We start from the raw sequence: 5,455 nt of genomic DNA, 5'->3' as shown, positions 1-5,455 counted from the left end.
GTTATCTAACAAAAGACAGCTTGTTCTCGCAACCCCACGCTCTGAATGTGCCCTCCCTTCTGTATATATATTTTATTTTCAGCATGAGAAAGTCCCCTGGCCCTGACACTTTTAACAATGTTTCAAGTCAGCTATGTTGCATAACACTTGCATACATCAACACAAGCCAACAGCAGATAATATTCAATCATATATATGGTAATGGCTATAATGTAAAACACAGGAACCAATAATCCCTCTTTTTCACACCCCCCAGGGTGTGAACAAAAATTCAGCAATGAATCATAACAGTCACAGAGTTTAAAATACCTTCATGTCAAAAGAGAACAGCTCATTCAAAAACAGAACAAAAAAAATGGTGTGAAATTTAAGTCCCCCTTTTGACACCCACAAGGGTGTCACTTAGCAAAAACAGGATAACACTTTATTGTTTATTGTCATGTAAGATACAGGATAAAACTTTGGTCATGGAAAACAGAGTAAAACAAAGCAAAGCATTATTATAAACCATCTGGTCCTCTCAGCTACTCCTATCCTGCACCAGTTGGGCTTCATGCCACCCAGGGACTCGAAACCTTCACAACAGGGAGAACAAACATACTGGAAAGAACCTATCATAAAGATGTATAACAAGGAACTGTGGTGGTGTAAGATTTATTCTACTACCTCACCCACAGCATACCATGGGTCATCCTCAGTCAGTCCCATCCTCCCCTGAAAGCATGCTTCAGTATCAGCATCTCCAACTGGAGCATCAAGCAAAGGCATCATCATGCCTGAAGCCTTCACCACATCTGTAACAGACTTCTTGAAACACGGTATGATGCAAGCAGCACAACACGTCAAATAACAAAAATAAGGGTCAGAAATCCAGTAACCACCATTCTAGTGTACTTACCAAAACCAGGCTCCCACTCAAGAGAACAGGCCAGACTCCTCCACCCCCGCCATGGTCCTCATCTCAGCAGATAGTGCATCAGGCCCACTAAGGGCCTTAGATATACTACCATCTGGACTGGTGTTATTAGGAATATACGTGCAACATTGTTCACCGAACATCTTGCATACGCCCCCCTGACTGGCAAGAAGCATATCCAAAGCAAGTCTATTCTGTCTGGCAACCCTAGATGTGGCCTCAAACTGTTCAGACATACCAGTGAGTGCATCACGGGGGTAATTAACAAAACGCTGTTGATCATAGTAGATGTAATGAATCCATGCAGTCTGTCTTGCATCCACCATGGCTAGACCTATAATCCATCATTCCTGCCCAAGGCCTGAAGCTCATGAGGAACCCCCACCGGCACTCCTAACAGGTTAGTGTGTATGTCAACTACATCCTCTGTCCATGGAGCACTACTTCTATGTCTCCCATGGGATGGAATGTTTTCAGGTCCCCTGGATACAGAACCCAACAACTGTTCAGCAGTAACATCAACAATGGTCAGTGGAATTATCAAACTGGTCAGAGCACACGTACCTTGCCAGTCTCCTCTAAGAATGGGTCTCAGCACTCTTTTGGGTCCACAGATCCACCACACATCAGCCAGACCACTAGTTTGGTTTAGGCCTGTAACTGGCCAAGTGGAATTAATGGTTGTTACTACTGCAATCAGCTTCAGGCAATCTCCCATAATCAATGCCATTACCTGTACCCGTGATGCAACTGTAATTGCCCCCATATGCCTCAACACCCCAAGGGGCCCGATGAGGAGGTACTGTAGGAAACACAAGGCTCAAAGAGGAACAGAGAGTTGAATTGGCCTCAACCAGGTATAAACCTCTCAGAATACACAACCACCCCTCTCCTTCTCCTATAGCAAATGGGTGTGTAGCCAGAACAGGTCTATCATGACCAATGTTTCATGTAACTCATGTAGTCCTTTCTTTTCAGGGTCTTAACTGTACCTCATATAAGAAAGCCACAAATTGTCCCTACCAATAACACCAGTCTCACTGCCTAATTGATCAATAGCTGAATAGTCTAACATTAATTACCTGAATGGGATTTTTAACACAGTGGTGGCAGGTTCGGTCCAGGGGTGGTAGAGGAGTGTGTCTGGCCCTGGTTCATCTGGGACCTCTGGTTTTGGCAGCACCTTAATAGAAAACACACCCATCGTGTCTGTCCCGGTCCTTTGTAGTCCGAGGGTGTAAGTGCCTGCATCAGAGAGCTTAATCGTTTTGATGGTTAGCAAGATTTCATCACCTTTACAAAGTTCAACAGTGCTCCCAGGTTTTCCCATATCATGGAAAACCTATCCACCTTTGTGGGATCCCCTATGCTATAAGGATACCCTCTCTTCCAATCCCAGAACTGTCCCAAGTCTGTTATCCTGTAATCCCCATACGGACACCCTCCCAATTTAATATAATTTCATTTATAATTTTCGTCCACTTGTTCTGTAGACATACATTCAGCATTCCACGGGTCAGAACCTGGAATCCGCTGGTACATCACCATCTATTTCCATCGATTTCTCCAGAGTCCTGGAAATAAGGCCTCATACACAGGGAGTTAGACAACAGCCCCATAAAACTAAAACAGTAACACAGGTGAATGTAGCCCACAATACAGTGATCATAATATTTTCCCCATTTTCTAAACATACTATCAAACCCAATTAATCAGAGAAGTATCCACCCCAGTGTTTTCTGTCAACCCGTGAGCCAGGGTGGTCAAACCAGCTGAGGCTTCGGGCACTGATTCGTCCGGAGCTGTGTTATTTGGGATGTCACCCACGATAAGACAGCTCAGACAAACAGCTTCCATGTGAAGCCCCACCCTTTCCCCGAGAACACATCACTTAGCAAGAGCCAGACACATCTTCACTTCTATGAACAAAAACAGGGGTGACAGGACAGGGAGGATTTTGTTCATTCGAAAGATGGCCCCCGGAATTCTGTTAATTCCAGTTCTCCTCTCGAACACTGTTTATTGTTCGATAGTGTCAGTGTGTCTTACCCTCCCACCGTGCGATATGAATCCGGGTAGCTCTTTCAGCTAGCTGTCACCAGGAGACCTTGGTATGGTCCCCCCAACAAGCCTCTGGGACTGGATTGAGTGACTTCACCTGCAGTTCACCTATAATGCATAAAATGCTGGACATACAGGCTTGGTTAACAAACAGTTTCTCATGTTTTATCTGATTCTATCTTTAACTTCTATGCCCATTTGTTAACTACATTTTAAAAAATATTAGTTTCTTATCCAATAGGCCCCATCCTATCCTAGACCACAATTTACCTATCCCCCTTTTGATACCTGGCTATGCCCAGGTAACAACCTTACCTATTCTAAATAATGACTTAGGTAAGATTAGTATATTATCCTTCTGTTCTGACATTATCATGTAGGAGCGCCCCTTTAATTTTCCACATGTCCAATTCTCCCTTTTGTCTCCACTCAGTGACTGTTATCTACACACTCCGTTATCTTTGCTCGTCCTGGCTCCCTTCTAAAACTTCTCCTCTCTGCTCTCCAACCGTCAAGGTCTCTGCAGTGCGGGGGAGGGCTCATCTGTCTGCCTTTTCCCATTTTTCCACATTTTAACTAAATGTCTCACTGTTTGGCTTTATCTAAACTCATGGATTTTTATTTTTAGAAAAACATGTCTATGGTGGCAATTACTAAAGTCTTTATATAGGTTAAGTAAACTCCACTATAATTAAGTTACCTTAAAAAACAAATTATTATTATTATTTTTTTAAACAGTATTACCCATGACCACAAATGTATTATTCAAATGGCACCCCCTTGTGGCTGATCAGACCACCCGAGAGAGCCATGAAATCCGGTCACGGGTTACACCATCCCCCCACATTCGTGTTCCATACCATATTAGACATATTAAAGAACCCTTTATCCTTAAAATAAAATAAAAATCACTTGTGTAATTAAAACTCATAAAATAAAAAACTCATAAAGGTTCCATATGTGAGCGTGCCTCTTTAAAATATCATGTCTCTGGGAACATGGAAATCCCCTTAACCCAAACATTTACTACAAAAACAAAACCTAATAATTATGATAATCCCCTCAAACTCAAATAATTTGTCTCGATGTCTTATTTGTGTTTCTCCAAATTGTCTCCCCAAAATACTTCTTAAATACCCAGCCATTAGACAGACACACACAACTGTGATAAATGTGCACTGTCCCTTTAACATAAAAACCTCAGCCTGCAATCCACTCTGCGGGCCTTTCATAGTTCTCCATAATGAAAACAGATTCTAATGTTAGTATACCTTGACCTCCTGTTTAATTTCAATGATGTTATCTGAACAATCAAACCAAAATCAATACCCGGGAAGTACTTGTGTAAATGAATTAAAATAACTAAATAATTTGGTTAGAACACCACTCCCGTCTTACATCGACCACACCCTTCGCCCCGTACCTAGTGTACAGCTTATCTATTACTCAGTGGCTCAATTAATGTTTAACGTAAGTATGTTCAGATGTTGATTATGTAATTCTACAACATTAGTATAGTTCAAACCTCATAATATAAATCCGCAAAAAGAATTTTGCGTTAATAGAGTTTAACACTCTTTCCAACAGTCATGCACCCCCCTCAATATTCTATGATATAACTCTCATCAGCAAGCCTGCGACTTTTTCAACATTCTCACCGGTTCCAGCTCCAACTGAAACACCTAATGTACCACACTCGCTTTGTCCCCGACCTCATTCATATCGATATTAGTCCCCGACTGAATATCAAGCGTGTTTCATGCACAGGATTTGATTTTCACAAATCTTCATTTACGCCAGTAAGCAGACCAGTGGGAGACGCAATGCCCCCGCCTTCTATTCATTCTCTGTTTGGTCCCTTGGTTCTTAAATACATGGTTTTTATTTCTTTCAACTTCCTTGTCTCTGGCCTCCTACTACGTCCCTCTCAACTCACATTCCATTGTTTTCAGCTGGGCCCCTGTTGGCGGCCACCCCCCTATATAACCTGCTTGTGTCCATCTTAACTTCAATCCCTCCCAAACTTTCTTTATAGGCGTCCATCGTTCCTTCCCCCCTGATCTATATTCAATTTTTTGTTCTAGGAACTCATTAAACCTCAGCTTTGGAGTATTGGGGGTCGCCATTGTGAATTTGCTTAAAACGTAATTTAATTTAATTCAATCGGAATTTAATCGTAGTTTTAATCGAAATTCTCTCCTTCTATCTGAATATAGTTAGCATATACTTCGCCCGACGTTGATTAATACCCACGATGTATTCGAAGAGACACTATTGCTCGTACTCTGCCTTATCTCAGAGCTTCTCCTTCGTATATTCAGGTTGAGAAAAAACGCATGGGCTGGTATAGCATTTGTGGAGCGCACAACCAAGGGATCTATTCGACTATTTAGTCTCAATATTTAAATATTATATTCAGTTATTATTTCAATTATACATCAGTCATTTCGTTCCTGATTATACATTTATACATGTACC

The sequence above is a fragment of the Oncorhynchus kisutch genome, unplaced genomic scaffold (assembly GCF_002021735.2).
Source record: "Oncorhynchus kisutch isolate 150728-3 unplaced genomic scaffold, Okis_V2 scaffold870, whole genome shotgun sequence".
Taxonomy (NCBI): domain Eukaryota; kingdom Metazoa; phylum Chordata; class Actinopteri; order Salmoniformes; family Salmonidae; genus Oncorhynchus; species Oncorhynchus kisutch.
Note: the sequence above shows the minus strand (reverse complement) of the source record.